This window comes from Bos taurus, chromosome 14 (assembly GCF_002263795.3).
Source record: "Bos taurus isolate L1 Dominette 01449 registration number 42190680 breed Hereford chromosome 14, ARS-UCD2.0, whole genome shotgun sequence".
Classification (NCBI taxonomy): Eukaryota; Metazoa; Chordata; class Mammalia; order Artiodactyla; family Bovidae; genus Bos; species Bos taurus.
The window spans coordinates 56,937,340-56,959,701 of record NC_037341.1 but is presented as its reverse complement, the minus strand read 5'-3'; the positions used below and the strand labels follow the sequence as shown (position 1 = coordinate 56,959,701).

Genomic DNA, 22,362 nt, shown 5'->3' with positions numbered 1-22,362 from the left:
TGCCAAACCATATAAAACATGACTATAAATAACCATGGCTATAAAAACCAGACTACTTGTCCACGGCCTAAGAAGAATCAGACCAGGAAAAAGAAATTAGGCAGAAGACCCATATGATGCTAGGCAAGCAAGGAAGGTAACATGACTTGTTACTCTAGTTACGTCTCTCTATAGCCAATGTCTGTGTATCTGTGTGTGGCTGTGTATGTGTGAGTGATATGGTGAGAATAACTCTTTTCAGCCATCAATATTATACCTGTAATTTCTCAACTGAACAATCTGACACTTGTTAAAAGAGATAAAGAATTCCTAAACTCAGACTGCGGTCCCAAAGACCTGGGCTCAAATCCTTGTTCTGACACTTCGCTTCTGTGTGCTTTGGGGAAGGCTCTTAATTCCTTCTAACTTGGGTTTCTTCCTTTGTGACAGGGAAGTAATCATGTCTCCCTCTCAGGGATCATGGTAAGGTTGAAATTACATAGCACAGGCAAAGGGTCTGTATTCACAGAGGCCCAATTAGTGTAATTTTCATTTGTTTTTATAAAGTAAGACTACATTAATAAATAGGAGGGAAAATGCAAACAGTACAGAGCAAATCAGATTGTTGTTTTTGTTTCTTTGCAGACCAGTGATGTTTAAAAACCCTTTCCAAGAATACTATAAATTCTCCCCAAACTCCAAGTGGAATTCTTCCTAATGCCATTTGAAAGTTCACTGGGTTTAAGAAACTCTATCTGGGGATGCCATATCTGATAGAAGTGCTGGGCAAAATTTTTGGCCTGGTTCATTTTTGACCCCCTGAGATTTATTCTTTTCCCCTCCTCCTCCCTTCTCTCTCATTCTGTTTTTCTTCTTCCTGGCACTGCCCCTAATAACTTCTTGGGCAAAAGGAGTTTTTTTTCCTTTGTAATAGTTTGTGCCCTTCTTCAACAGGTCTGGTAAGAACTAAAGGGGATGAGGCATAAATGGATGAGAGAAGGTCATCTACACACCCCCACTCCTCTCAGCCCCAAAGAGTGCTCTTCAGTAACCTCTGTCGTGATTCTCCTTTCCTTTCTAATTCAGCTTTTTCATCTGTTGGGGCAAGGGTGAAAGGTCACTGGGCAGAGCCACGCTAACTGCACTAGGAAATCTCCCAGTAATGCAAGGACATCAGGGAAAAAACCAAGAAAGAAAAAATAGAAGCATGGAGGAGAAACTGCTGCCAAAAATTGTTATTGAATCCTTTTGGATTTATTTAGAGCATACTGCTCTGCATATAAATATGAAACCAAACAAATCTCTAAGCCAGTCTATTTAGACCAATTTGATATTTCAATGGAAACTAAAGCTATGCCTTTGTGATGCCAAAATATCAGGATTAAAAGTGAAAAACTATGTCAATAAAGAAATATCTGTTGAGCCTATTACACAAAACAAGCCCTGTGCTTGGGCACTGATGAGAGGATAAGAGAAGTAGAATAGAGTGCTTCTCTTTAAGGAACTTACAGCTATGGTAGTAATAATAATAATAACATCCTGGCTATCAGCATGCCACCACATACACGTTGATCATTCTCTTATCATTTTGTCTCCTTTTTTTTCCCCTTATAGTCTTTATCAACTATATCTCTATCCATCTGTCCTTCCATCTGTCCTTTCATCCATCCATCCATTTATAGCTCTCTCCCTTTCTCTCCTTTTATCTACCTATTAAGAGATTATTTTCTTCGTCAAGTAAGTTCACGTAAATTCCTTGAGAAAGAGAGCTTGGTTTAGTTTACTGCTATTAACTCTGGTCCAAGAATGGAGCCCTGACACATAATTGACACTAAATAAATAATGAACTAGTGATACAGAACTAATAAGATATTCACAAGAGAAGATACGAAAATCTTAATAGAGAAAGGACACCTTCATGGAGAAAAGACATCTCCAGCTAAACATACAGATACAATTTGGATGGATAAGAGGATGGACACAGCATGCCACCCTTATACGCCAGGGCTGGAATAGCACAGCATAGACAGTGTGGAAGAAATATTCCCAACCTCACAGTGTGAATGTACAGGACACCATTGTCTGGCTGCCTGGATTTAGGTAAAGTATTAGAACTATTTCTTTAATTCACAGATGTTAATATCATTCAAATATGGTTTAAGTATGCATCCTATCTTTTTAGAAGCTTGCAACCCAGGATCTTCATTTAAGGAATGAATCCTCATCATTTATCCAAATAATTGAAACTCAAACTTTAGGGAATTCAGAGAATGAGTAGCTACTACTGATGCCTAGCTAGTCTCTGATTTCCTTTTGGATCTATTTGTCCTCCTTGCTTTATAGCCTCTTGTAATGTAACATAATACACACTCCTTTCCCTCCTTTTCACTGAAACCTATCTAATGTATGGTTGTATGTGACAACATGATCAACCTGTGAAGACATGTTGCTAAATAAAATAAACTGGTAATGGAAGGACAAAAGCTGCATGAGTTCAGTTTTACATGAAATGTAAAACAGTCTCATAGAATGAGACTAAAATGCTGGTTGCCAGGGACTGAAAGGAAGAGAAAGTGGGAAGTTTCTAATCAAAAGGCAAAAAGTCTCAATTATGAAGATAAATAAGTTCTAGGGATTTGCTAGACAACACTGGCCCTATAATTAACAATATTGTACACTTAAAATTTTCTTACAAAGGTAGATTTCATGTTATGATCTTTGTTCTTACCACAATAAAATAACATTAAATAAAAAGAAAGATAATTTAATAAACAAACCTTGCGACTAGAAACCCTGTCTTCTGTTTGTTCTACAGGTCACAAAGTCCCCACACACAAGGCCACACACTTATTCTTTGGTGATAACCCAAGATCCTAGGCACAGGTTTTAGCCCCACAGAAGCTATATAAGAGAGTTAATTTTGAAGATAACTGATTATTGAAAAAGAAACCTATGAGTTTACTCATACAACTTTCATAGTTGTTGAAAGTTACTCAAAACTTTCATAGTTTTGAAAGAGTACAAAACTAGAATCTAAGAATCATCATCATTTCTTATTTAAGCAAGAAGTCTCAAAAATAAAATAGTTATATTCCACCTTGAAACATGTTGGCCACTGTTATATGCATGTAGTGTGTCTAGCTATATACATCTACTATTAAAGGCAGCTAGATTTAGGTATAGTTTGAGCTATGTTAAAGGGACCAAATACATGATATAAATGGGTGAGCTGGGTTAACAGTGGACTCCTGATAGAAACAAAGAAGTTCAATTATCCTGATCTTGGATCCTTTTTTAAAGCACACTACAGAATAAGAACAACTCCCCAGCTATTTTGCAACTTAAACAGTTTGGTATTAATTCTTCTGTTGAGGCAATCATTTTTATGTAAATAAATATTTGCTTGGCAGTACAAATTATCATCGTGGTGAAAAATATGGTGGCATTCCATCATTTCTCTTTTATGGGCTTCTTTTTTCCCTGCTGTCTCTTAATTCAAAGGTTCATTTTTGTCCTAGTCTTCTCATGCCCTCGTTTTCCTGGTGGCTCTAGGTCAATTTGCATATGACAATTTACCATTGTACAATTAGGGAAAATGCAATTTTATAAATGTCTAATTCTATGAAAGCAATTCCCTAAAAAGATAGCTTTTTGCAAATTGCTTTTTGGTAAAATAGTTCATGGTCCTCCCTGGATGAGTAACCTTATCCACTCACAAGGACTGAACTACAACTCTATACTCATGTCTCCCACATGCACTTAAATATTCAACTTGTTCCCTAGACACATTAAAATTTATATGTCTAAAGGTCTCCTTCCCATTATTCCTAGTTCTAAGTTGTCCTTCTAGTTTTTCAGATCTCAGCAAAAGTACCACTTGTCACCAACTTTTCCAAATCAGGAACCTGAGTCATTATAGAGTCATTCATCCACTCCTCACCCTTCACATGCAATTAATTGCCTAATCCTGCTGATTTTAACCCACTAATTAAATAGGAGAAGGCAATCATCAGATCTCTGTTCCCCATAGATGCCTAAGTACCTCTCAGCCAATCACCTTCTCTTCATTATTGTTGTCTACTGATGAAGGTTCGGCCTCTCCTGTCTCTCTCTAGGCCACTCCAGGACAATGACAGATAATATTTAGATGCCTAGAGATTAAAATTAGATTTCCCTTTACATCCTTCCTCTACTTTGCTACCAGAATGAACTATACTCCAATATTTTAAATTATTTTCAGACTCCCTATTGTCTATAGCAATGGTGCCAAAAGTACATCCCATGAAACACAAATCTTGCAAGATGAAACACAAAACTGCAAGATGATCTGTGTTCAAGTAAGTTTAGAAAATGCTGCATAGTATATCCTCATTTCCAACATCATAAAGGCCACTGACATAATAAAGGTCCTGAAAAGATGTGAAGTAAAGAAACACATAGCATTTTATAACCCAGTATATCCCACAAGCCTTTGACTCGTGAGCTCTTTTTTTCCCCGAAGTAACAGCTACTTCATTAAATAAAGTAGATGGATTGACTCTGTCCATGACTCCAGTCTTATGTTTTGCTCTCTTCACCCTACAGTTCACACCCTAAGAGTCCTGTGTGGCTTGCACTCCTCATGAGCACCATGTTCCTTCCCACGTGTCTCTGGCTGCCATTACCTAAAATGCCATATTCTAAACCTATCAACCACTTCCACCTTCTGACTAACTCCTAATCATCTTTCAAAACACATCTCAAGTTTCATCTTCTTTAGGAAAAGCTGAGCGCCGAAGAATTGATGCTTTTGAACTGTGGTGTTGGAGAAGACTCTTGAGAGTCCCTTGGACTGCAAGGAGATCCAACCAGTCCATTCTGAAGGAGATCAGCCCTGGGATTTCTTTGGAAGGAATGATGCTAAAGCTGAAACTCCAGTACTTTGGCCACCTCATGTGAAGAGTTGACTCATTGGAAAAGACTCTGATGCTGGGAGGGATTGGGGGCAGGAGGAGAAGGGGACGACAGAGGATGAGATGGCTGGATGGCATCACTGACTTGATGGACGTGAGTCTGAGTGAACTCCAGGAGTTGGTGATGGACAGGGAGGCCTGGCGTGCTGCGATTCATGGGGTCGCAAAGAGTCAGACATGACTGAGCGACTGAACTGAACTGAACTGACTGAACCTATGTTTGGTTTTTCTCACAGTGTCCCCCTACTCATCAGAGCACTTACCAACTTTTAACTAAAACTAGCTTTTTCCCTATTTGTGCAATCTCCTCAGGGACCAAATCATTAGTACAGAGTAAGTAATCAAAAAACAGTCACTGAACTGAAATAAACCAACCCATAATGAAAGTAATAGATGATAATATAAAGTTGTTAAGAATTTGTAAAATATCACAGTCCCTCAATATTTCAAAAATATATTTGAAAAACTATTTTCTTTTAAAAATGTTTATAGTATACATCTTATTTCTTTAAATAATGTCTTTGTTTAGTAATGTTATTGATGATCTGCAATAAAATTTTCCTTCTCATCTACATTTGCTTTTTTCAATAATAAATGAGAGATATTTACTTTTTTTTTCTTTGTTAAGAATGAGGAAGAAAAAGAAACTGCTTGAAAACATTCACCATGGCAAGATTCTACTATGGAAATTAGCCAACACCACTTTGGATTTGAAATATAAACACTAACTAAAATCAGTGTAAAGACACTGAATCCATGTCTTTGCGTGACCTTATTTGAACAACAGCTGTTCTTGATTTTATTTGCTTCAAACCTACCAAACCTGTTTGGGCCATGAAGCAGGTCTGAGCCAAGCCTCCTATATTTAGCTGTACATAAAAGATGACAAGCTTTTCTTCTGGGTGCATTGACCTCATGCCATGTTTCTCCCTAAACCTCAACTTACTTGTATTCAAGATCTAGATTTCCAAGAGTGAGCAGGGATTATTGACCAACTTTGACAATCTTATTATAACTTACTTATGAATACATGTGGTGCCCACAAGTGTAACATATAACAAACGTTTGGGCTATTCACTAATGCTAACTGACCTACCTCATAGAAAAGAAGATATCTCTTTCATTTATTTCATTCACTCACCTGATAAATATATGCTAAGTACAATTATATGGCAGGTGCTATGCTGTCACAAAGAACATAGTATGATAGTAACAGTCTTTGTGACCCCATGGAGAGTACAGTGTGATAGTAATGTCTCTGTGACCCCATGGGCATTAGCCTGCCAGGCTCCTCTGTCCATGGGGATTCTTCAGGCAAGAATACTGGAGTGGGTTGCCATGCCCTCCTCCAGGGTATCTTTCCAACCCAGGGATCAAACCCAGGTCTTCCTGCATTGCAGGCTGATTCTTTACTGTCTGAGCCACCAGAGAAGCCTGATAATAACAGTCATAATGCTATAAATAATAGCTGCATGAATTAAATACATACAGTGAGTAAAGTGCTAGGCTAACTTATGTATGTTTATTATTGCATTTGACCTTTAAAACAAAATTGTGAGGTTAGTGCATTGCCATCCCTTTGATATATTAGGACACTGAGATTTTGAGACAGTGGTAAAGCATTGGAAATCACAGAACTGGCAAACATCAGAGCCACATTAAATCCAGACAGCCTGTCTGCTGAGGAGTCCCTTTGCTTGGTTATCAGGCAAAACAACCTATCAGTGGTCACATAGTATCACTCTACCATCAAACTTTTCACAGACATGTTCCTTGCCTGACCATTAATGTGCTGCATCAAATAGAACTCACCAGGAACTATGTCAGAGGTTTTGAAGTGACAACAAAAGCAGAGGAAATAAAATTAAAATGTCTATTTTTTAATTAAACAACTTTGAAGCATAGGTACTGGAAAGTATTTGATGAATATTAACTGATTGTGGTTAATGATAAACTATAGTTAATGTGGTTGTACCGTGTGACCTTTGAGGTACCTTCCAAAGAGGAGATTCTATGATTAAAGAGGTGGCTTAATCTAGTTGTTTCTAGATTGCATCTTAAGACTGTCTCTTGGAAATCATATTTAACTCAGGCTATTTTCAAAGAAATAACTTGGACTAAGCAATACACTCAGTCATATTTATAACAAACTAAAGAGGTCATCTGCAAAGGAATGGCCAGTTAGGACATAGTTTGTCTCAGCTTGTATTCTGTGAGAAAATAGCTCAAGATAAAAAACAGAGCTAATCTATTGTATGGCATCATGGAAGGGTGGTCAGGAAGACATACCAATTCATCCAGTTGCATAACAAATGACTTTTCTAGGTAGTAAGCTATTCTAAAATGGTGATGTCTTCTATAGATCCAACATACTAGAATTTGTTTTATAGGAATTTGATCAGTGCAGTAAGTTATGGTAGATCTTGAATGCGCAAAGAATGCAATTCTCCAACATTCATCTTGTAAATATCCTGCCCTACCCTACCCCTTGGCTCACTTAGCCATATATATCGTCCCCACAGGCCAAAAAATAAGATTGTTAGAACTATGTATTTCCTGACTAATTTATTATGATGGTTTTGGGGGTTATACAATATTCCCAGCCCAAGAGCCACTCACTGGCAAGGGAAAATAATCCCTTTTTCAATTAACAAGGAAAAAATATCAGACTAAATTTCAAGCTATTTGACCATTTTGACCTTAGTCTTAGACCTTCTTCACGTTTCCACAAGCTCAGAGGTGAACTCCAAATCCCACTGTGGAGTTAAGTTTTGTTTAAAATACTATTTAGTGGGGGAAAAAAAACTCAATTTTTCTACCTCTCCTGGAATTTAAATGTCAGTAAGGTAATAACCAGGTGCCAAGGTGATAGGTTGCTATAACATAACATGATCCAAAGTCCATTTATACACAGAAGTTCTGGGCTTTGTGTCAAGAATTAAAATGTCGTACACCAATTCCTATATACTGAATGTATCTTTTACCCGTGGGAAGCAACATTTTCACAGGAATTTTTGGAGCTGGGTCAACCAGTGACCTGAAATTACATTTAAGTCCAGTGTCCCTATGTTCCTTAAAGAGGCATTTATAGAAAACCAAATAAAATGTCTTACATAAGCCAGTAAAAACTGTAGCAACAATATGATCATACTATAATCACTGCCATTGAAAAAAAAATAAAGTTTCTGTGAACAGAACTAGAGAGTACACCAACAATTTAGCTCCTGATGAAAATGTTAAAACTTTAATCTGCCTTAAGAACTCAAATTCTAGTTACTAAAAGCACCACCTTGGATAACAGATCTTGCTTCAAATCCTGCCTTCCTCCCTCACTGGGTGACCTTGAATATGTAACAGAAGTCTCAGTTTCTGCAACTATGCCCCATAGAATTATCACATGGTTTAAATGTGATAATGTAGTTAGAAGTTCTCACTATATTGTTTTGGCTCACAGAAAGGACTCAGTAAATATTGGCTTCTAGTCTACCCATTCAACCAACAAGTATGGAAAGCCTACAATTATCAAGGACTAAGCTAACGGGAACAAATAAAAAAAGAACTTAACCAAAACAGTGTTTTTAAGTTTTATTTTTTTTTTAATGTTTGTGATCTTGGGTATTTTTCCATTGGCCTTATTTCCTCCAATGGCTTGTACACTACTCTATATGCCATACCTGCAATTTCTTTTGATTAGCTCTGGCATACAATAGTTACTTTCTGGTTGACTAATTTTTCTCTGCCACAGGCAAGTTCTGAAAGTTTATGAGGTATATACTCAACCAATAACATAGTTAAGGCTCAGTCAGACTTCCTTACACTTTGGATCACTGCTGAGATCGTATCATGGACATCTGTACATATTGACAGGATTCGAGGACCTTAATGAAAGCAAAATCTCTGAAAACTAACTTGTCTTCCCAATGAGGTGCCTTCACCCCAGAAGAGACGTGTCTTTTTCAGAACCGTTCAAGACATCAGGGGTCAGGATCTCATCACGATTTAGCTGCTGTCCAGTCTTCACTTACCAAATTTGCCACTGTGACTATAAGCACATGCCAAAGTGTCATGTACTGCTTTAAAAAAATGTGTGTTTGTATGTGTGCACTTGTGCACTCGTGCATGTGTGCTATGTGCTTTAACACTTACCTGTGGAAATAGTCTATCTGCAAATGACAGAAGAAGGCCACAAAAAATTGTATGTAATGCTGAATTAAAACGTACAATATACATATATAGCTCAAATTAGTGGTTTAATGGAGAAGGCAATGGCACCCCACTCCAGTACTCTTGCCTGGAAAATCCTATGGATGGAGGAGCCTGGTGGGCTGCAGTCCATGGGGTCCCTGAGGGTCGGACACGACTGAACGACTTCACTTTCACTTTTCACTTTCATGCACTGGAGAAGGAAATGGCAACCCACTCCAGTGTTGTTGCCTGGAGAATCCCAGGGACAAGGGAGCCTGGTGGGCTGCCGTCCATGGGGTCGCACAGAGTCTGACACAACTGAAGCGACTTAGCAACAGCAGTAGCAGTGGTTTAATATAATAAACCAATGATGCAATTGCATTGTCTTCTGAACTTGATACTTTAATATTCATATATATATGTCTTATCCAAATAAAAAGCTCTGTAAATTTTAGTGTCTTTGGTCATTACTTTGGTCTTAAAAGAATTTTGACACTAATTTTATTAAATTTTAAGCTCTGAATCAATTTTCATTTTTAACCCTGGATAAAACTTACCTTAATTTTTATTTTCACACCATGACTACAATCCAGTACTGCCTTTGTAAAAATGACTTTAACTTTCTAAACTCAACATCAGGTTATGAACCAGGGTAAGACCTGAGGATTAGATCTGTTTCTAATACAATTCATCTTAAATTCTTTTTTGAAACAGAGTAGGGAAATGTTACTTTCCTAGGGTGGAATGGTAGTCCTACATTGCCCCTGACTAATGACAGGAAACCAATTAAGTCATAATTTCTCTGGGTCTCAGCTTTCTCACTAATAAACTAAGAGAATCATACTACATGAGTACTGAGGCCCATTGTAGTTTTTATTTATTATTTTTTTTTTTGAAATGCTGCAGTCATATTTTTACCCATTTCACATTCAAGACCAAGCTCCCAAGGACCTCTTCTGCAGCTGCCTCACTGTACATAACCATCCTCATTCAATCCATCTCAAAACAAATTCTGACAATGACACATGAACTGTACATAGTCAGCTGGCCTACCAGGTCCTTTATGCAGCTCAACATATAAGGTGACACCAAGTTAAGACAAGTGAAGTTCCAATTTGGGTGCTTCCATCTCCCTCCCTGTATCCTGATCCAGTGCCTGTCAAACCCAGGAGGGGCTTGGAGTCAGGTGTTTGATCGTAGAGAAAGCTGCTAGGGTTGGCCCAGCAGATGAGGAAGGGGATGGCATCACTTCTTCACAATCTGAATGACATCCTCGTCCTCCAACGTATGGTCTTTACCCACTTTTTGAGGACTGTGTTTCACAGACAGACCCCACACCAGAGCATATTTAAATTCTTTGATAAGATTTTTGTGAATCTTCATGCAGAAATCCTCCACCGTGGTCCTGGAGTAGGGCAGCACCACTGGGGACATGTAATCGGGCAACTGGCCCTTGGGTTTGGTGTAAATCCTCACTAGTTTCAGATAGTCCCAGATCTTTTCCAACAGGTCATCAAAATTCCAGCGGTGATGGGCAGAGATGGGTACACAGTGTGGCACCTTATAGATAATATCCAACTCCTCAATGGAAATCTGATCAATCTTATTTAACACACAGATACAGGGGATATAGACTCTGTTTCCTTCCACCACGTCAATGAGGTCATCTGCTGTGGTGTCACTACGCAGAGTCACATCAGCATTATGGATTTTGTACTCAGACAGAATGCTCTTCACAGTTTCAGCATCCAGCTCACTCTGAGGGCAAGTGGCTGTGAGATTAATGCCTCCTTTATCCTTCTTCTTAAAGCCAATGTTGGGGGGTTTGCTGTTCAAGCGAATGCCAAAGCCTTCCAGCTCATTTTCAATTATCTTCTTATGTCCCAAGGGTTTCAGGACATCCAGAACAATCAAGATCAAGTTACATGTTCTGGCCACTGCAATGACTTGACGGCCTCTACCTTTCCCATCCTTGGCACCCTCAATGATACCTGGGAGATCCAGAAGCTGGATCTTAGCACATTTGTATCTGATGACGCCAGGCACAGTGGTCATGGTGGTGAACTCGTAGGCTGCCACCTCGGAATATACCCCTGCCAGGTTACTGAGCAGCGTTGACTTCCCCACAGACGGAAAACCCACAAACCCAATTCGAGCATCACCCGTCTTGGCAACATCAAATCCTTCTCCTGGTCCTCCACCACCACCACCTTTTGGAGTAATGAGCTCCCTGCGAAGCTTAGCAAGATGAGCCTTAAGCAACCCTAGGTGGTGCGCTGTGGCCTTGTTCTTCTGAGTCCGAGCCATCTCGGCTTCGATCTCCGCGATCTTAGCTAGGGTGTTGCTCATGGTGGCGAGTTGCGGGGGACTCAACGGCCTCCACAGGAGCAGTTCCCCGCCTCACAGTCGCCGGCAGACCGGCCACAACCACCAGGCGCTACAGCAGTGCGCAAGCGCGGTATTTCCTGTTTCATTGTAGTTTTTAAACTCCTTGATTCTTTGGCTCACTTTACAGTTAATGTTTAGATTATTTGATGAATGCAAAACAAACTATGTTTTTATTTAAAACTTAATATAAGCATTTACAGGGCTTCACTGGTGGCTCAGATGGTAAAGAATCCACCTGTAATGCAGGAGACCTGGGTTCAATCCCTGGGTCAGGAAGATCCCCTGGAGAAGTGAATGGCAACCCCCACGGGGTTGGGAAGAGTCAGACATGACTGAGCAACTGATAAGCACACACACATAAGTATATATATATATATATATTTTTTTTTTTTTTTAAACTTGTGTGAATGTAAATTTGAATTGAGGGTTAGAAATTTTCCTTAAAAATACTTCTTACTATGTTTCAGTTCCGGAGAAGGCAATGGCACCCCACTCTAGCACTCTGGCCTGGAAAATCCCATGAACGGAGGAGCCTGGTAGGCTGCAGTCCATGGGGTTGCTAGGAGTCAGACACGACTGAGCTACTTCACTTTCACTTTTCCCTTTCATGCATTGGAGAAGGAAATGGCAACCCACTCCAGTGTTCTTGCCTGGAGAATCCCAGGGACGGGGGAGCCTAGTAGGAGGCCGTCTATGGGGTCACACAGAGTCGGACACGACTGAAGCGACTTAGCAGTAGCAGCAATATGTTTCAGGTCAGTCATTAAGTTGTATCCAACTCTTTGAGACCCCATGAACTGCAGCACGCCAGGCCTCCCTGTCCATCACTAACTCCCGGACTACGAACTAACTCCAAATAGCTACATGAGAAATCTTTTCTTAAGGAACTAGTTGGAAGACATAATTGTGTAAGTAGAGGCAGGATGACAAAGGAAATTTTAAAATCAGAAAAATCTAGATTCAAATTCAAGGTTTGTGGTATCATCCTGGGTATATAATATAATCTCCTGGGCCTCCATTTTTTCACCTGTAAGGGTGGGGATAAGAGTTGACTCATTGGAAAAGACTCTGATGCTGGGAGGGATTGCGGGCAGGGGGAGAAGGGGACGACAGAGGATGAGATGGCTGGATGGCATCACTGACTCGATGGACGTGAGTCTGAGTGAACTCCGGGAGTTGGTGATAGACAGGGAGGCCTGGCATGCTGCAGTTCATGGGGTTGCAAAGAGTCGGACACGACTGAGCGACTGAACTATATAAGGCTGCTGTAAAGATTAAATAAGACATATAAGGCATCTAGAAGGACAACTGGTTCATGATAAACACTCAAATATTATCCACTATCTATTTCTCTGTCTAAAACTCTTTGCACTAAGGACAAGAAATTCTTGTTTCAAAATAACATGAGTTAATTTGATAGACTGTGAATCTCTTCAGTCTAGGAAGGCAGTATTTTATAGTGGTTACCAGTGTGTACTTTAGGGTATTATAGACTTGCATTCAAACTCAAGCTTTGTCATTTATAACCTTTAGGACCATAGGCAATTTATTTAAGTTCCCTGAGGTGCAGTTTTTCATCTGTAAATTAGTTATTGTAAGGCTTAGAAGAGAGAATGCAGTGAAGTATCCGTATCATCATAACAACACAATAAATGTTGGCTATCTTTATTAGGCTTATGTCCTCTGAACTTGAAACAGTAATTAGAATAAAGAAGAAAATCAATTAATATTTTGAAGGAATAATTGGGCAAATAATTGTTCCTTGGTTGATGAACAACACCCAGAATCTCTGTGTGTCTTCTGGGAGCAAGGCAGGCCCTGGAATCCCACAGCTTCCTATGGAAGGCATGTCATTTTCAAAGACGTCTTTCTTGACATGAAAACAATGCCGTGTAAACCACTTGTGTTCTTTTTATGGAACCAGCTAGGGATTTTTTAAGTCTTTTGTTCTCAGTTAAAAAAAACTGTTCCATGACATTTTTCATGGATGTACCCTTGTTGTCTGCAGTCAAGTATTTTTGGGGTGTGTGTGTGAATGGAGTGGTGGGTATGGCTAAAACGTTGGGAAATCTGAAATAAAGGTTAGATCTGTCCCACAGGGTAATCATGAATTGGTTGCATAAAACGGATCTAAAAATTGTTTGCTTACATAAATATATTGAAAGTTAAGAAACACTGGCAGTTAATTAGATTTAAAAAGCAACAGTAACAAAATAACACTAGAGTATTTATACTTTGCAGGGTAGATATCCTAGAATTCAAAAATACCAAGAGCTCTACTACTGGAACATTTAAAATTGTATCATAATTTTAGACTAACATTTAAAAAACAACAATAATGTGTGAGCTCCCTCTGCTGGATCTTGAGACTGTGAAAGCCAGAAAGAGGTTTTAGTACTTTATATTTACCTAATCAATTGGATTACTCATTGTGATGAGATTAACACAAAGAAGTGATGATGATCCATTTCAAAATTCACAATAAAACAATTTACCAAATAAACTGAAATTGGTTGGGGATACCTTTTTCTATTAGTTTTTTTTAAAGGGATTTTATTTGGTCTTAAGTAGGAGGCAGCAGACTTGTTTCGTTTTATGTTTTTAAAAAAGAGGCATTGATTTTCTTTGGAGAGGGGTCGCATGTGGTACATGGTACCTGTTGTCAGGGTAACCATGTCCTCTGTCTATACATGTCAAGGCCAGTTGCCTCATTTAGAGACAATCAGACTATCAGGTCAAAGGAAACAGAAAATGCAAATTATGACGTTCAGGCTGTTTCAGATAAACTACAATGTGGTTTATCCTGCAACTCAACTCAGAAAAGTTTTCATTTTAATAATGTATTTCTTTAAATGTTACAAATATTACTGTCTTTTTAAAACAATTATGTTCTAGTGAATACGTAGGCACATCATGTCTTTGCATTGGGGGCTTTCTATATTTATTGAACTTGGAAAGGAGATGTGAGGACGAAATGTTCTTTAATAAAATTAGAACTTTTCTCTTCCAAGAGTTATAAAACATTTATCCAGAACTCTATAAAAATATTACCCCACTTAGCTACGGACCAGTTCTGAATAAGGTTCTTTTCTTTTTTAGTGCTCAATGACCCTGAATTTAGATGCTGTGTTTAAAAATTACTTGCTGAAGGAAGACTATAATTAATATAAGGAATACTGAATTCCGCTTTGAGAATGGCAAGTTATGGGCTGGCTTTCTGTGTTAATATTAAGAACAGACATAGAATTTCTTGCAGAAGACTGGATTTTGATCTGTTCCTTAGTTCAGTGTAGATTTTTACAGTGAGATGCACAAAATATAAATATAAAAGTGAGTGCTCATGTATCCATTAAAAAGAAAAATTTATTTTACTGTTTCATGAACTTTACATTCTTATTATTTATACTTTATTATAAAATTCTGAATTCATTAAATTTTTTAAACCATAGATTATAGGTATTGATAGTGGCCTCCGTATCAAATACAGCCACAAATACATCAATATATTTAAAATTAACGCTTCTATAATATCTCTGGAAAAGTAACCAAAACAATTACCTAAGTTGAAAAGTTTCACTAAATTAGTATCTTCAGGGATGAGATAGTTCCTTACTTTGCTTGAAAAAGCTAACACATATTTCTTCAGCGTTTTCATTTTTAATTTCCTCTTTTAAAGTACATTATGAAATTTAGAGGAATTTCAAAGGATATTCCTCTAAAAGGAATGCATAGCTATTATTACTTCTTTTCATACACGGTTTCCCCTTGGATTTACCTCCCAAGGGAACTGGAGAAACTAAGAGGAAAATGTATTTGGGGAAAGATATCAATGTAAAATGAACTATAAATACAGAGACCACATGTTCCAATTTACTGGGGACAATCTTGGTTAATGCCTCTTTTCCTGGCATAATTATTAACCATGACATTTTATCCTCAAACATGTCTGTTTTAAAAGATAAATTATAAGACCATCCTATTTATAGTCTAAACACTTCTGACAACATTACCATTTGTTTTTTAGAATATCATTTCCAAATGTGCATTTACCTGAATTCTAATTCCTCCATATTTCAAGATTTCTATGGTTAATATGCAGCAACCTTCTTGGAGAGTTACATTCACATATTTAAGGCTGCTCAACTTTGCGTGCTCCTAAAATGCCAATAATTTTGGACTAATTACCAGCCCACCATTTTTTTTTTTTTTTTTGCATAATACGTAAGTATGCAAAAAATAATAATAATGCAACATGGAGGTAAAACTATCCACAGTTACACGAGTGCTCACTTCCAATTATCACTGCATCCATAACTTCACTTATACACTTCTTTAGCTATATCCCACCTGAAGGAGGGGCTTCCCAGGTGGCTCAGTGGTAAACAATCTGCCTGCCAATGCAGGAGACTCAGGAGACATTGGTTCAGTCCATGGGTTGGGAGGATCCCCTGGAGCAGGAAATGGAAACCGACTCTACTACTCTTACCTGGAAAATTCCATGGACAGAGGAGCCTGGTGGGCTGCAGTCCACAGGGTCACAAAGAGTTGGACAAGACTAAATGAGCATGCATGCTCGAACCTGAAGGACTAAAATTGTGAGGAAACAAAGGTATGCGTTAAAATGCCAGGTCCAATAACTCTGCTAGAGAATATCAAAGGGGCTCCAATTTAAAATAAAAAGTGCTTATAAAGCACAGATCTAAACTGTTTAGCTGGAAAATAGATCTCATTTCCCCATCCATTCTAATTAATTCTAAATTCCCATAATTTTCTAATTAATTATGTTTACTGTATATTTTCTGTCTTTCCAAGTAAATTATTTAAGTGAAAATATTTTGTCTGTTTTATTCAGTAATTTCACTTTGTTTTATTCAGTAATTCATTCAAGCATCTAAAAACAAGTAACCACAGAGTTTATGTTTAATCAATTTGTCTTGAATGAACAAATAAACGAACTCCTTAAAGAAAGTTTTAGTTATGGGACCTGGCTCACAGTGGCTACGCTCTTTGAAGAACAAAGGGATGAAGCCATAGATTTATGAGAGTGCAGGTATGTGCCTGGATCTCAGAGCAGGACACAAGACTGGAAAGGTATTTAGGAACAGTTCATGGAAAAACTTAAATGTCATGTTAATGGCCTGCTGCTGCTGCTGCTGCTGCTAAGTCGCTTTAGTCGTGTCCGACTCTGTGCGACCCCATAGACGGAAGCCCACCAGGCTCCCCCGCCCCTGGGATTCTCCAGGCAAGAACACTGGAGTTGGTTGCCATTTCCTTCTCCATGTTAATGGCCTAGTTACCATTTATTAGGCTATTACTAAGGATCATATGGGCTTCCCAAGTGGCACTAGTGGTAAAGAACCAGCCTGCCAATGCAGGAGATGCAGGAGTCATAGGTTTGATCCCTGGGTTGGGAAGATTCCCTGGAGGAGGGCATGGCAACCCACTCCAGTATTCTTGCCTAGAGTATCGTCATGGACAGAGGAGCCTGGTGGGCTACCATTCATAGAGTCACGAAGAGTCAGACATGACTGAAGCAACTAAGCAAGCAGGCATGCACACATGGATCATATACTGTGTGAGGAATAACAACATCTTCCTATAACCAACCCGGAAGGAAGTATTATTTTCCCCATGTTAGATGGGAAAACAGGCTTTCATGAAGTTTAAGTAACTTGTCCCAAATTACACACAAGTTAGCCATGAAGCCTGGATTCAAATCTAATTTTCTGTGACTTCAAAATGTATGCTTATCATGCTGCCTTTCATCAGGCAAATAGAAAGCCATAAAGAGATACGAGGAGTGGAGTAAAATCTTTGCATTGTGTTTTCACACACCATTTCACTCACCATTATGAGTGACAGATTACACAACAGGATGAATGTCAGATCTTAGCAGCAGCTGGATTCCAGATCTGGAACTCAGGACAGGTTTGTAGATTTCTTGGGTTTCCCTGGTGATTCAGATCATGAAGAATTTCCTTGGGATGCAGGAGACCTGGGTTCCATCTCTGGGTCAGGAAGACTGCCTGGAAAAGGGAATGGCTACCCACTGTAGATTCCAGAGCTGGAATGTCCAAGACAGTGGCTATTAGCCTCATGAGACTATTGAGTGCTTAAAATGGGACTGGAATCAAAATTACAGGGAAAAATATCAATAACTTCAGATATGCAGATGACACCACCCTTATGGCAGAAAGTGAAGAAGAACTAAAGAGCCTCTTGATGAAAATGAAAGAGGAGAGTGAAAAAGTGGGCTTAAAACTCAACATTCAGAAACCTAAGATCACGGCATCTGGTCCTATCACTTCAAGGCAAATAGATGGGGAAATCGTGGAAACAGTGACAGACTTTATTTTGGGGGGCTCCAAAATCACTGCAGATGATGACTGCAGCCATGAAATTAAAAGATGTTTGCTCCTTGGGAGAAAAGTTATGACAAACCTAGATAGCATATTCAAAAGCAGAGACAATACTTTGCCAACAAAGGTTCGTCTAGTCAAGGCTGTGGTTTTTCCAGTAGTCATGTACGGATGTGACAGTTGGACTATAAAGAAAGCTGAGCACCGAAGAATTGATGCTTTTGAACTGTGGTGTTGGAGAAGACTCTTGAGAGTCCCTTGGACTGCAAGGAGATCCAACCAGTCCATCCTAAAGGAAATCAGTCCTGAATATTCATTGGAAGGACTAATGCTGATGCTGAAACTCCAATACTTGGCCACCTGATGCGAAGAGCTGACTAATTTGAAAAGCCCCTGATGCTGGGAAAGATCGAAGGCAGGAGGAGAAGGGGATGACAGAGGATAAGATAGTTGGATGGCATCACCAACTCAATGGATATGAGTTTGAGTAAACTCTGGGAGCTGGTGATGGATAGGGAGGCCTGGTGCGCTGCAGTCCATGGGGTTACAAAGAGTCAGATAGGACTAAGTGACTGAACTGAACTGAAAATGGGACTAGTCCAAACTAAAATGTGGTCCAAGTGTAAAGTACACATTGGATACTGAAAGACATGGTACATATAAAGGATGCAAACTATTTCAATAATAACTAATTAATTACATGTTAAAATGTTCATTATGGCTATTCTGAATTAAAGTATGTTAATGTTCCTTTTTTTTCCACACACATAGATTTTAATGGTTTTTAAAAAAACCAAATTTGCTACTTTAGAAAAATAAATGCACTGTATTTTCAGCAATATGATCGCCACACTGTGATTGCTCAGTCCACACATAAGTAGTAGCTGCCTTCTATGGTGATATGGCTTCTCTGCACTAATTCCCATCAGGCTGAGAAACATTAGCATGGGTTAAGTAAAGACCGAATTGTTGCACAAAGGAACATTTACTCATCAGATCCCACTGATCTCTTCTGTGCCCGTTTCCTGGGCAACCTTCTTGGTGAAGCTTTATTGATTTGGTTCAGAGTTTCCTGAGGAATCCAGCTCATGTCAACGTCGTTTTGACTCGAGGTTCCCATCTCTACCTTCGGAATGGGCCTCTTGCACTTTCTAGATTCCAGGAGCTGATGAAGGCCAATGACAACCAGCAGCCCAAGACCAGCCAGAAACATGTGAAGCCAAGTGGGCCTTAGAAAGCATCACTACGAACAAAGCTAGTGGAAGTGATGGAATTCCAGTTGAGCTATTTCAAATCCTGAAAGACGATGCTGTGAAAGTGCTGCACTCAATATGCTAGCAAATTTGGAAAACTCAGCAGTGGCCACAGGACTGGAAAAGGTCAGTTTTCATTCCAATACCAAAGAAAGGAAATGCCAAAGAATGCTCAAACAACTGCACAATTGTACTCATCTCACACGCTAGTAAAATAATGCTCAATACGTGAACCGTGAAATTCCAAATATTCAAGCTGGTTTTAGAAAAGGTAGAGGAACCAGAGACCAAATTGCCAACATCTGTTGGATCATCGAAAAAGTAAGAGAGTTCCAGAAGAACAACTATTTCTGCTTTATTGACTATGCCAAAGCCTTTGACTGTGTGGATCACAATAAACTGTGGAAAATTCTGAAAGAAATGGGAATACCAGACCACCTGACCTGCCTCTTGAGAAACCTATATGCAGGTCAGGAAGCAACGGTTAGAACTGGACATGGAACAACAGACTGGTTCCAAATAAGAAAAGGAGTTCGTCAAGGCTGTATACTGTCACCCTGCTTATTTAACTTAAATATGCAGAGTACATCATGAGAAACACTGGGCTGGAGGAAGCACAAGCTGGAATCAAGATTGCCGGGAGAAATATCAATAACCTCAGATAAGCAGATGACATCACCCTTATGGCAGAAAGTGAAGAGGAACTAAAAAGCCTGTTGATGAAAGTGAAAGTGGAGAGTGAAAAAGCTGGCTTAAAGCTCAATATTCAGAAAACGAAGATCATGGCATCTGGTCCCATCACTTCATGGGAAATAGATGGTGAAACAGGGGAAACAGTGTCAGACTTTATTTTTTTGGGCTCCAAAATCACTGCAGATGGTGACTGCAGCCATGAAATTAAAAGACGCTTACTCCTTGGAAGGAAAGTTATGACCAACCTAGATAGCATACTCAAAAGCAGAGACGTTACTCTGCCAACAAAGGTTCATCTAGTCAAGGCTATGGTTTTTCCAGTGGTGTGGAAAAAACGTGAGAGTTGGACTGTATGGACGTGAGAGTTGGACTGTGAAGAAAGCTGAACACCGAAGAATTGATGCTTTTGAGCTGTGGTGCTGGAGAAGACTCTTGAGAGTCCCTTGGACTGCAAGGAGATCCAACCAGTCCATCCTAAAGGAAATCAGTTCTGAATATTCACTGGAAGGACTGATACTGATGCTGAAACTCCAATACTTGACCACCTGATGCGAAGAGCTGACTAATTTGAAAAGACCCTTATGCTGGGAAAGATCTCCTCTAGGAGTTGGTGATGGACAGGGAGGCCTGGCGTGCTGCGATTCGTGAGGCTGCAAAGAGTCGGACACGACTGAGCGACTGAACTGAACTGAACTGAACTAATGTTCCTTTTACTTTTTGTGTACTGGCTACTAGGAAAACTAAAATCACATATGTGACATGCATTTTAACTCTCTTGGACATTGCTATTCTTGTTTTCTCATAAAGGAGCCCCATGAAATCTGTAAAGGGTCACAGAAGGCACAGCCTAGAGAAATCAGTCAAGGGAAGAATCTTGTGAATATTGAGAGAAGCCTACATTTAGGTGCCAGGTAAAGAAAGAGGAGATGGCAAAGGAGACTAGAGAGTGATCCAGGATTACAATATCAAGATGGAAACTTGGTCATAGATTGCAGAAAGGCCAGGGATGAGGACAACAGAAAGAGCCTGATAGATGTGCCAATTAGGAGGTAATTTGCTTTTAAGACTTTTCATAGAGTATTTCTGGTAGAAGCTAGATTGAAAAAGGGAATTGGGTGGGACTCAAGATACATTTTTAAGGATAAAGATGATGTGAACATGTTTATAATTTTAGAGGAGGGGAAGATATTATAAAGGGGCTTCCCAGGTAGCACTAGTGGTAAAGCACCTGCCTGTCAATGCAGGAGATGTAAGAGATGGGTCAGGAAGATTCCCTGGATGAGGGCATGGCAACCCGCTCAAGTATTCTTGCCTGGAGAATCCCATGGACAGAGGAGCCTGGTGGACTACAGTCCATAGGGTTGCAAAGAGTCGGATATGACTGGGAGAGACTTAGCACACATGCACAGAAGATTAAAAATTCAAAAGGAAGAGGAGATTGTTGACATAGTAAGGGTTTCCCAGGTGGCACCAGTGGTAAAGAACCTGCCTGCCACTGCAGGAGACATAAAAGATGGGTAAGAATGATTCCCTGGAGGAGGGCATGGCAACCCACCTCAATATTCTGGCCTGGAGAATCCCATGGACAGAGGAGCATGGTGGGCTACAGTCCATAGAGTTGCAAAGAGTAGAACATGACTGAAACAACTTAGCACACACACATCTGTTTTATAAAACCAACTTGCAAAGGAAAGAATTCAGGATACTTTTTCTCTGATGCCACAGGGAAGGAAAGGAAATTCAGAGATTTCACATGATTTTATTTCCTATATTCTCTGAAATGAACAAGGTGAGGCTATAGTCTGAGAGTTAGAAGACTGAGGGTGAATTTGAGAGCTTGAGAAAGGCCTGGAAAAGACACAGTAGTATGTCTTCACTGTGGAATAATAAAAGCTCAGAAAATGAACAGTGAAGAGCCAGTGGAGTTTGGATAGCATAAATATTCAGTGGCATGGCTGACACAATGATATTGTTTCTGCCAACAGAGCTAAGTTTTCGTAGGCTAACACAAGATTCAAAATTGACCAAGTAAGTGTGACTGAAGGATAAGGGGCCTCTTCTCTTTCTTGTGTGAAAATAATGAAACTTATAGAACAGGATGCCCTGGTTGGATAAAGCTTTCAAAACGAAGAGGGAAAATTTAGGAGGAGGAAGGGAAGCAGTAGCCATTGTGCACCATACACACTTTGCCAGTCTGGGGACTAATCTCATTGGTATGAAGCAGGGCCAGGGTCAGTACAGTTCAGTTCAGTCACTCAGTCGTGTCTGACTCTTTGTGACCCCATGGACTGCAGCACACCAGGCCACCCGGTCCATCACCAACTGCCAAAGTTTACTCAAACTCATGTCCATTGAGTCGGTGATGGCATCCAACCATCTCATCCTCTGTCATCTCCTTCTCCTCCTGCCTTCAATCTTCCCCAGCATCAGGGTCTTTTCCAATGAGTCAGCTCTTTGCATCAGGTGACCAGGGTATTGGAGTTTTAACTTCAGATCAGTCCTTCAATGAATATTCAGGACTGATTTCCTTTAGGATGGACTGGTTGGATCTCC

The 22,362-nt window shown here is 39.6% G+C and overlaps 1 protein-coding gene and 1 pseudogene across 2 annotated transcripts in view; both read right to left on the bottom strand.

Moving 5' to 3' along the window:
- The window catches only part of ANGPT1 (angiopoietin 1), a 471,938-nt gene that overhangs the window by 327,406 nt on the left and 122,170 nt on the right, over positions 1-22,362 (bottom strand). The gene's annotated exons all lie outside the window — the stretch shown is intronic.
- Positions 10,148-11,557, bottom strand: LOC614209 (developmentally regulated GTP binding protein 1 pseudogene; annotated as a pseudogene).